The 12,023-nt window shown below is 42.5% G+C and overlaps 1 protein-coding gene across 1 annotated transcript in view; it reads left to right on the forward strand.

Annotated features, from left to right (window-relative positions):
* Positions 1-12,023, forward strand: part of RFX7 (regulatory factor X7) — a 1,464,252-nt gene that overhangs the window by 1,100,333 nt on the left and 351,896 nt on the right. The window lies entirely within an intron of this gene.

Consider the following 12,023-nt stretch of genomic DNA (forward strand, 5'->3'; position numbering starts at 1 on the left):
CTTTTTGACTGATGTCACCTTGGATCCCATGTTGCAACTTGAGGATGCCATATCTCTTTCCTTTCTCAAGGTATAGGTTAGTGGTCAGATATGAATTCAGAGCTGGTGTTTATTCCATAGATGTGGACATCTTTGAGGTATAATGGTATCACATTTCATAGTAGTGTTGATGTTAATGCTTATTGATATTGTTTATTCTGTTGTATTCATAGATTTATAGGTAAGTACTAGGCTGTCTGCTCTTGTGGGCTATTTTAAGCCTAGCCAGTTTTTCGCAAAGGTGAGAATCAAACCCTGTACCTTGTATCTTTGAGGTAAAAACCTTAACCATTAAACCAAATCCCTACCCACTTTTCTCTTTTCTTCAAGAAGAAAAAAATACATCACCAAGGGGTGTTCTAAAACCAGCATTTCAGATAGTGAGTTATCCATTAATGTTGTGCATCTCAGGTACCCGTGTTGTCTAAGAAATCAGTAAGGTACAGGAGAGAGAGAGGGAGGAGTTGTTGTAGTTTGCTGTAAGAAGAGACTTGAAGTTCATCATCTCTCTTTATGAGGAATCCGTACCTTTTCCAGTTGCAGCAGATGATGTATTTGTAGATTACAGAACAAGGTAGAGTGTTCTGTAATTCACATGACAAGAGCTTTGTAAAGAGGGGGCAGTTACTTCTGTGACACAGCTGTCAACCAAGCAGGGAAGTCAGGTGGGCAACTCTATACTTTGCAGGTGGTAGAGGTTATATAGGTATGTACAGTGAAGGCAAGGTCATTTCCACTGCACTATTTTTGTGCATAATGCTAAGTGCTGTTTGAAGGCAGCAGTGTCAGTGGTTTGAGGACAATGCTCCCAAGTTTGCAGTCATCTGCATCTTAATGAGCTACATACTGGAGTCACTTTTGACATCTGAGAAAAATATACAAAAAAGGAGTAATTCCAAGGGCAGAGCCTTAAGGGGCTCCACTGGTGACGGGATACTGAGGATAATAGTCCTCCTAGTCTAACTTTTTTGTGTATGACCATGTAGCCAGTTGTATATCCACGTTATTACTGCGTAATCTTCCTTTAGATCTCTGAGTTTTTACATGATTCTCTCGTGAGATATAGTGATGAATACTTAAGTTAGATCAGGGTAAGTAGCATGAAGAGATGAACCTTCATCAATTGTGGCACCAAAGTAAAACTCGAACCAAAACCAGGACCAGTAGATAAAAGTCCAGTAACAAGCAAAAAATCACCAGTTAGACAGCCAGAACCAAAGTACTCTTTAATGTGAACATTAATCCACAGTTCATCAAGGGTGATACTCATACCCTCAGAAAATTATGAAGTTAGGGTATAATATCTACCTTTGACAACACCATACTGGATTAGGTCACGTAAAATGGAGTCTCATAAGTCTGTCTGAATAAGTTCCCTGCTGATTCTAATACTTTGCAATGTTTGTGAGGCTTATGGTCTTTCCTGAGGGTCTGTGTGGAAGGATTGTCTTATGCATTGCTACCTCAATAACATGCTTTCATATGGCAAGTGCATAAATAATTTTAAATGCTATATTAAGAATGTACATTAGGTATATACTGTGCTTTATTTAATTGCACAAATTAGGCATCTTGATAGGCTCATAGGTCTGTACTAGGCTAATGACCACAGGGACCTTTTTAAGTTCAGCTACACATCCCAAATCTCTGGCAGGTTCTGGTAACCTTGTTAGTGTAAGCAAAGGCTTGGGAGGTGAAACATTTGCAAGCAGGGGCCTGGAAAGGAGCCATTACGAGCAGCTTGTATCCATTTAAAACATATGTGCCAGGTCTCCATACAGTTCTCCAAGTTACACTTGAATTGAGTTGTAGAGGAACTGTGCTTCACAAGGATGGGAAGACAGTTCCAGGGAAAGGGTAGTTTCTGGAATACACACATCTGTCTCCAGCAGGTCCTGTTTATATTCAAGACAAGATTTAAATCTTTAGAACAATTCATCTGGTTCTACCAAATTGGTCTTTTTGACATTACTGAGGGGAGAGGTGACCATTCTGGATGTAGTTTTCATTGGTATTCTGTTCCTGGAGGGAAAAATGAACTGATTACCCTTTGTGATGTGAAATTAGCTCCAAATCTGTGTGCTGGTGTTTTATTTGTATAGAGCCGCGGTGGTGCAGCGGTTAGCGTTGTCGCCTCACAGCAACAGGTTCTCCCGTTTGATTCTCAGCTGGAGCACCTTCTGTGTGGAGTCTGCAGGTCCTCCCTGCGGTCGAGTGATGTTTAAAGACATGCAGGTAGGTGTGTGCATGAATGTGTGGGCCTTCCTTGAAGGTTGGGCGTCAGGCTGGCAACTCGACACTGTAAAAATCCACTGCCAATCATTACTGGACCAGAGTTCTGCTGTTGCGACCCCTAACCGGGAAAAGCCAAAAGACATTACTTTAGTGTATTATTTGTATGTGTTGGCTCAGTGGTGGTGATCTGATTTTGATGTAACTCACTACATCCTTTTTTCCCCTTCATATTTTGAATGTGGTTGAAAAGGGCATTATTATTGTCACCCATCTTGTTTGTGAGTTTAATGTCAAATGAAGCTTTGTTTCTTTTTGGATGGAGTTAAACGTAGCCATGTTGTGCTGGATTGGGTAAAGTTTGAAGGCAAAGTATGCTCTTTTGGTTTAATAATGTTTTGAATTTGTAGCTCCACTATGTTTATGCTTACAAGGATGACCTTATCAAAGCATTTGTTAAAGTGTTGCTGTAGAGGGCCATGACCAATTCACCAATATGTTGTGAAAAGGGAGCGGAAGGTTTATGCATAGTCTCATTTGGCTGACGCAGTTTGATTGCTCAGAGCAGAATAGTTGTCATATGAAAAAAAATCCTTAAAGATGAATTTTGTTTTATTAGGTTAACCTTGGTGTGTATGAGGAATGTCACAGCATTTTAGGCGGAGAAAAAAAATGTGGTGGGGAAACATTTGGTTTAGCATAGCTGACAAGGATGTTAATCAGGAGAATCTTTTTTTCCTCTTGTTGGCTTTTTTTTTTTTTTTTACAATTTGTATAAAATTATTAAAGTTTATGAAGTCTGTTAGATTTAGTCTCGTGAATATTGGCTGAGACACTGAACAGGAAAGTATTTTTCATTATGGGATAGGTTATAAGTTTGTAAAGGAAACAGTCATGTCCATGATGTGACATGAAATGGGTACGATGACATGTTAAAAAACAGTTTATGGTGTTTCTTGTAACCTGGGTGAAGAGTATTTCATACTTCATGCCCACAATTTGTTTCTGCAATTCTACTTTTTAAGGATCATTCTATAAAACTGAGTATTGTACCTTCTTGATTGTTGGGCCAAACTAAAGGGAAAGTCTTGTAACCAGGTATTTGTAGAATGTAGGACTGATCTCTGAACCACAGCTCTGTGATGGTGCATATGCGATTTCCCTCAAAGGCAAGGTAAGCCTGTAGCTAACTTTTTTTGGTACTTCCTTATTATAGCGGCCTTGGTGATATAGTTACTTAAGGAAGTAGCAATATGTACTTCAGCCGAGCACTGTGCCAGAATAAAGCCTTACCTTTCCACAAAGTCAACATTAATGTCAAGTATCAACTCAGCAGTACTTTAGGGGCACTACTACTGTTAGTAAGGGACAGCTAAAATTCATTTCTGCCCTGTAGGTTACTGGATCAAACACAACCAAGTTGTGATTTCCTCTCCCAATTAACTTTGTCGTAAAGCAGTGGATTAAGACCCAGGATTTTTACATGAGGTTTACTTACAGAAATATATAGCGTGCATTCACAATCATCTCATTTTTGGCAGGTCATCTGGCAATAAGCAGTAATAAAATATCATTTCCATGACTACAGAGGGGAATAAAGTTTAAAATTCTATATATCTGCATTGGTGAGAGGATGCAAGTCGCTGCAGTACGAAACTTTTGTCATTTAAAATGATTTTCTATAAAGCAGTCTGTCCAATAACACTGCAATGGCATTCTGCCTGTCATCCCACCAGCATACCCACACAGTTTACCACACAAGTCAATGAGGACTGGTTTGGTGACCAAATTTGGCAGTTAATCGCCGCATTTAGTCTTTACGTAACTATATCAGCAAGGCCACTGTAATAAGGAAGTACCCTTTTTTTAAGGCTGCAGGTGCTTATATCCCATCTCCACTTTACTGTGAAGGCCAGAAAGCTTTTCTCATGGCTTATTTGTGAGGCCAAATAAAAAAAGATTCTCTATGTCTGTGTAGAATGGTAGCTATTGTCACCCCATTTGGTCAGTGTGTTGTTGATCCCAGCAGAGTTATGATTCAAACTTTAGTTATTAAATATCAGTTGTTTCTGGCTGTAGTTACCTTTTAGAGGGCAAGGTTGTGGCAAAGCACCAGGTGGTCAAGAAATTCCTTTTGGATTTCTGGATATCTGCTGTCCTTTGTAAAGTCCTTTCTCTGTTTGGGTTTTGGACTTCATAACCAACAACCATTTTTTTCCTGAGTGGTTGCTGAGTGTTTGTGGTTGAACTGTTAAAGGCTCAGGATTTTTGTGTGTTCTGGTGCGGAAAGTGGTATAATTTGTTCTTGCCTAATGCACATGTGCCACTGATACTGGAGTTTCCAAAAACAATGTAGAATTGGAAAGAGATGATGAATGAACCCCACCAACCCACAAAGGAGGCTTCTTTTTGTAGGTAAAAATTTACAATAAGAATGTATAACTGTAGTTTATCTGGTTCCATCCTGGGAGGGAGGTTGTTGCAACATCTAAGCAATCCCTTTTTAAAGGTTTGTAATTGCATTATGTTCTAATATCAGATGACAAATCACCACCTAGTGAAGAATGCTGCTTCCAAAGATCACTCAGTAGTAGGTATGGTTGCTTCTAGTCCTTGCTTTAAGAATGCCTCCATTGTGAATGTTACTGTGGCCCTTTACTTATCAGTTTACACATTCACCAGACACTGTCTTTCTATTTTATGGCGTTCTTTTTGGCCTCTTTCCTCCTTCAGCCATGACTTCATGCCCTCGTTTTGGTCCTTTTTTCTTCCCTGTTGCTGGCACTGTGAAGGAGAGGGAACAGCTGTTGACAGTGTCTGTCATCCTGCTTAATTTCCAGACATTTTCTCCTCCGCTAACCACCTTGTTTAGGTCAGTTAGTGGGTGCTATGTAGTGCCTGGCTGTGTCTGCACACTTCATTCACCAGAGATGCTTGTCTGGATTACCAGATGTGTGGCTTGGACTCTCCAGTACGATGGTAGTACTGGCTCTTTTCCCTGAGTTGAACATTTTGTGGCAGGACTTAAGTTGGCTCCCTGTCCCTGGATTGGTGAGCTGATTTCACACTCTCACTTGTATTCCTCCCACCTAACTTCTCTCTTCCAGCTCCATAATAGAACCTGGAGCATCCTGGCATTGTCTTGTTCTATCCCTGTACTGCTCGTGCCCATTTCTTCGCCAGACAGTTACTTGATCTCTGATTGTAAGACGTGTGCCTCCTCATTCCTTCAGGACCATAACTTCTGAATTTGTCTGTAGATCACCTTTTGGTTCTGGCTTCCTTACTGGTGGTTTAGCTTCACTGCTTGTGATTAGTGTCCAGTTGTTAAAAACAGCATAAGGCCTCCTGACAAATCAGCTGACACCATGAGTACATGTCTGTTATTTTTTATTTTCAATTTTTAAGAAGATTAAAAAGTGTATGTCCTTTCAGCTGCCAGTTTGTGAAATGTTCTGTACTGAATTAGAAGCCGCCTGACTTGTTAATTTCAGCTTAACAATCTTTGTTATTTGGTTCTGGGGTCAGAATTGCGTCATAGTGTTGTAGCATTTAAAGGCAGTTTGATGATTAATGCTTTAGAAAATGTTGATGTATGAATATTACTGTGTTGATTTACAGATGTTCATCGAATTTCACTGTTGCAGTCATTACATTAGGGTAATCTGCTGGCAGGTTGCCCTCAGTCGGCCTGAATTCCAAAGTTTTGGGTCCTGCGTCAGTTGCTGTCTCCTCTTCCATGACGTCAGGGGTATAAAACAAGCAGCCGGCGCCATTTTCTTTAGTCTTTCTTGCCGCGTGGTGCCCGAAGCAGAAGCACTTTGCAAGTGCCGGTCGGCCGACTCCTGAAATTTTCAAATTCGAGTTTCAGAACCAAAGTCTTCACTAAAGTTAAGTACCCCGGTGGGGAAACTTTTTTCTTGCTCCATTCCGATGTCAGAAAAAGTTAATAATTGCATTACTTGTGGGAAGCAAAATACTGGGGTGGTGGTGCTGCGGTAGCGTTGTCACCTCACAGTTAGACGTTGCCCGTTCGATTCTCAGTTAGAGCGTCTTCTCTGTGGCGACATCCATGAATGGGCGCTCCTTCATTGAAGGTTGTGCGTTAGGCCCGGCAAGCCAGCAAGTAAAAATCTACTGCCAATCATTAGCGGACCGGAGTTCCGCTGTGGCGACCCCTAACCGGGAAAAGCCGAACGACGCAACAACTTGTGGGAAGCAAATACCTCATAAGGATTTCCATTTATACTGTATTCCTTGCCTAGGCCCTGATCATAACGTGCCTAGCAGTCAGTTTTGTGCTAGATTTAACCAACGCACTATTAAGCGTCGGTATATCTTTGCCTCAAAATATTTTGGAAACAGATTTAACTATCCTGAAATGTCGTTGGATAGCAATCCGACTACCGGAGTACACAAAAAACGCAATGAAAAGGACAGAGACAGACCGTCGAGGTCCAAAACCGATGACTAAGCTTCTCCTAAGCCAGTCTCCAGTTTTCCGGTACTCAGTGAGACGCTTTCACAGCCCCTGATAACCGCTACTTTCGAATCGCAGGCCCCTACTGAAACCCATGTGGAGTCCAGCACGCCACGAGATTCTGAAAGTATTGTACCTGCGGATGTCTCTCCCTCGGATGGGTCCGGAGCTGCTGAGCAGGCACCGGCTTCTGAGGGTGTATTCAGGCCACAACATTTTTATGTAAAACTGACGCCAGCTTCAAAATCAAAGACAAAAGCAACTTCTAAACATAAAAAAACGACGCATGAGCCACGTGCACAGGCCTCTATGCCCAAAAAACAGATTAGCAAAATGGCTGAAGACCTAATTAACTTGATCAGGGGTACCCAACCCCCTTCTGATAAGAGGCCTAGGCAAGACACTGATTATGAATCTTCAGATCCGGTTTCTGTTTCTTCTGATTCCTCTTCTGATCAGGAATTATATATACCACCCTATGAGGATTCTGATACAGAGGAATCTGTCCCATCTGCATCTCCTCCTGAAGATTATTCCTTTGGAGAAACCTTGCATACTTTGAGGGAGCATTTTCACTGGGAGAGTCAAGATTTCTCAGAATCAAAAAAGGGGCTCAGGGATTTCCTTCTTCTCCCCCAGCATAGGCCTTTAGCCATACCTCCTGTTTTAGACATTGTGAGTGATGTGTTTTCTGAGTCAAGCTTGACTCCAGACTCCTTGCCTCCGGCTCCTAGCAAGCCAGACAGATATTACAGGGTTCCTGACTCTCACATATTTTTATTTAGAAACCCTGCTGCTGACCCTGAAACTATTTCACAGGGTCCAAAAGGTGTTAAGGCCTCAACAGCAAAAAATCCTACCCCCTCTGACAGAGATTCAAGGGCACTGGATAGATGGGGAAAGAAGGTTTATACATGTGCAACCTTGGCAATTAGGGCCTTAAACTGCCAGTTTCATATGCTCAAGTATCAACAACATGTTATGGGATTACTGAAACAGAAAATAATGTTGATTTCTGAATGTGCAGAAAATAAAGAATTGCAGGAATTATTGCATGCAGCAGAACAAGTTGGAAAGCATACTTTGCAATGTGGTTTTGATTCCTTAGAAGCCTCCTGCAGGGCCGCCGCGGTGGTGGTGCTGCGGTAGCATTGCCGCCTCACAGTAAGACGCTGTCTTGTTTGATTGTCAGTTAGAGCTTTTTCTGCGTGGAGACATGCGTGAATGGGCGTACCTTCGTTGAAGGTTGTGCATCAGGCCTGGCAAGCCAGTACGTAAAAATCAACTGCCAATCATTAGCGGACCGGAGTTCCGCTGTGGCGACCCCTAACCGGGAAAAGCCGAAAGGCACAAACAAAAGAGGCCTCCTGCAGGGCCGCAGTTACTGGATCTGTGATTAGGAGGCATGTCTGGCTAAAAGAGCAAAATGTGCCTAATCATGTTAAAGCTAAATTGCTGGATGCACCTTTACAGCATGATACTCTGGTATTAAGGCAGAAGAGGTTTTAAAGAAAATGGAAGACAAAGCTAAGTCTATGCAAACTGTAAAAGACTTCTTACAAGTGCAGCCACCAATATTCAGTAGACACTGGCCTACAAAAAATTGGTCCTTTCCTGTGTCCGACAGAGCTCAACGGGGCAAATCCAGGCGCCCTAAAGGTTCCAGATACCAGTCACAGGATTCTTACAGGTCAAAGCAATGGGGTGCTTCTACCTCCAAATCTGGAGGAAATAAAGCGCAACCCTACAGTAAACAGTCTCAATGACTTCCCCCTGCCATCACCAAGCACTTATCTTTTGGCAGAACCCTTAGGGGGAAAATTAGCACCTTATGCTCAAAATTGGCAGTTAATAACCCAGAACAAGTGGGTGTTAAACATAGTATCTCAGGAATAGTTTCCACTTCCACTCTGCCAATTGCAAATGGTTGGCCAGATCTGCCAAAAAATCAATGGGCAGAGGCACAGAAACAGATTACGTCCCTCATGGATATGGGGGACTATTCAGCCAGTACCAGAACAGGAAAAAGGACAAGGTTTTTATTAAAGACTGTTCTTGGTACCCAGAAAAGACGAGGCCTGGTGCACAATACTGGATTTATCAATTTTGAACACATAACCTGGACATTCCAAAATTCAAAATGCTAACTTTGCAGCAGCTTCTGCCCATGCTGGGCAAGAACGCTTGGCTGGTGATATTAGACCTAAAAGAGGCATACCTGCATATCCCAATAAGGAAATCGTGCAGAAGATACCTTCGTTTCAAGGCTGGCTTTATGCATTACCAATTCTCTGCACTGCCCTTTGGCTTATCTACTGCACCCAGGGTCTTTACAAAGTGCCTGGCACCAGTAATTGCATTTTGCAGACAAAGAAGTATACAAATATGTCCTTACTTAGACGACTGTCTCATTCAAGCAGAGAACAAGGGCATTCTTCTTCAGCATCTGGCATTTGTGAAAAGGCTTCTAACATGCCTAGGGTACGCAATAAATGAAAAGAAATCACAACTGGTACCCCCTCAAAAGATACCTTTCCTGGGTGCAAGCTTGAATACAACTGCCCAGATGGCTTTCCTCATGCCAGACAAACAAAGGCAACTGGCTACTTACTTCAAACTGATGGCAACAAAAACTTAGTTATCTGCAAGACAAACTCTGCAGGCTTTGGGGTTCATGACATCTTGCATTCTACTGATTCCATATGCAAGACTGCATATGAGGAAACTACAGTGGTACCTAAAAAGTTTATGGAGTCAACATTGTCACAGTCTGGAAACAATGGTTCCTCTCATTCCCTGCCTACGACAGGAGTTTCTATGGTCAGCAAAGGCATGTCACCAAAACATGAGATGGGCTTTCACTCTACCCCCTGCCAGCCAGACCTTAACAACAGACGCATCAGATTATGGAAGGGGGGGGGGCACCTGGCGGGAAGATGCATTTAGGGCATACAGACCCCAAAACAAATGCATCTGCATATCAACCAAAAAGAGATGTTAGCTGTTCAAAATGCCCTGACAGCCTTCAAGGACTTACTTCATCCAGGACAACTACTGATAAAGATGGACAACACCATGGTTATGTGGTATATAAACAAGCAGGGAGGCACGCACTCATACCCCCTTTGCAGACTAGCCATGGCACTGTGGAACACAGCCTTGACTTACCAAGTACATCTTCAAGCTCAATTCCTGCCAGGAAAGCAAAATACTCTGGCAGATGATTTAAGCAGAAATCTTATGGACCCTCACGAGTGGAAACTAGATCCACTAGTCTTCAGCATGATAACAAAGAAATGGGAGAGCCCGTACATAGACCTATTTGACTCTCCTCAAAATTATCAACTGGAAAAATTCTGCACAAGGACTTATCACAGACAAGCATGGAAAGTGGACGCCCTATCCTTCAGTTGGAAAAACCTATCGGTTTATGCCTTTCCTCCTCTGCTTCTTCTTCCCAAGGTCCTACTAAAAGTCAGACAAGAGAAACCAAAGATATGATACTAATTGCCCCAGACTGGCCCCGTCAATACTGGTACCCAATCCTAAGGAACATGTCTCAATTCCCAGGTTGGTACTTGGCTCAAATACCTCACTTACTGTCCCAGCAAAACAATCAGATCCTGCACAATCAGCTCCAAACACTGAACCTGGCAGCATGGCTGATCATGTAGTTATTCAAACAACACCTCTCAGTAAAGCTGTGATGGATATCATTTTGGAATCCAGAAGGCCTAGTACTAGAAAATCTTATGCTGATAAGTGGAAGTGATTCTGTGCTTGGAACCAAGCACAAGGAACTGACACAGCAGAGCCAAATATTCCTCAGATTTTACAATACTTGACTGAGATGCTTGACAAAGGCCTATCTTTTTCATCAATAAAAACCCATGCCTCTGCCATCTCGGTTCATTACAACATAGAGCCACCAATCTTTTCTCATCCTTTACTAAAGCAGTATCTTAGAGGGGCCAAAAATTTAAGGCTTCCCAGAAGATCACCAATTCCTGCATGGGACCTCAATTATGTGTTGGAAAAGTTCACCCTGCCTCCATTTGAACCAGCTGCTACTGCATATCTAAAGTTCTTATCATGGAAAACAGCTCTGCTTCTGGCAATTACTTCAGCAAGAAGGGTCTCCGAGCTACAGACCCTCATGGCTGTGGAGCCTTTTATCATATTTTATCCATACAGGGTGTCCCTCAGGACCAATCCTTCATTTATGCCTAAGGTGGTTTCCAGTGTGGCTCTTAACCAAACTATTCATCTGCCAACTTTTTATCCAAATCCGCAAAACAAGGGGGAGCGGATTCTGCATTCCTTGGACATACACAGACAACTAAGATTCTACTTGAGCAGGACTAAAGCTCAAAGAAAAACTGAGCAGTTACTAGTGACATTTGCTGCAGGATCAGAAGGAAAGGCTATTTCAAAGCAGACTATTTCAAAGTGGATAAGCCACTGCATTCGTTTCTGCTACTTACCAAGGCAAACCGGTGCCCAAGGGCATTCGGTCTCATTCCACCAGGGCTGCAGCTACATCAGCAGCTTTTCTCAGAGGAGTACCAACCAAAGACATTCTAGAGGCTGCTACTTGGAGTTCTGTTCACACTTTTACAAAGCATTATCATTTGCTTCTCTGCTCTAAGTCCAGGGTAGGCTTTGCCACTGCAGTTGTGCAGGGCCTTATAGCCGCCCCTAATGCAGTTTAGCTCCAGCCTTCCATCCATAGCTTTGGGATTCTACCCAAATGTAATGACTGCAACAGTGAAACACGAAGAACATAGTACAGTTGTATACACTTACCATAAATGTAGATGTTCGAGTGTATTCACTGTTTGAGTCCAGGTTACCCGCCCGCCCATCCCCCTTTTATTCTGGAGTTTCTCGTTCCTTCACTATCTTCTACAACCTTTGTGGTGTATTTGCTTGTAGATGAAGGTAAAGTTTGTATTGTTGCATGTATATATAGTTTATATATATATATATATATTTGCTACCCATTTGGGGGGGCACCTGACATCTGAGGCAAGAAAAACTAAAGAAAATGGCGTCGGCTGCTTGTTTTATACCCCTGATGACCTGATGTCATGGAAGAGGAGACAGTAACCGACGCAGGACCCAAGACTTTGGAATTCAGGCCGACTGAGGGCAACCTGCCAGCAGATTGTCCTAATGTAATGACTGCAACAGCGAATACACACTAACATCTACATTTATGGTAAGTGTACACAACTGTACTTTCCCACAGAACCCTTCTATTCTGCATTCT

Source organism: Protopterus annectens, chromosome 7.part1, assembly GCF_019279795.1.
Source record: "Protopterus annectens isolate FY-2018-M chromosome 7.part1, PAN1.0, whole genome shotgun sequence".
Taxonomy (NCBI): domain Eukaryota; kingdom Metazoa; phylum Chordata; order Ceratodontiformes; family Protopteridae; genus Protopterus; species Protopterus annectens.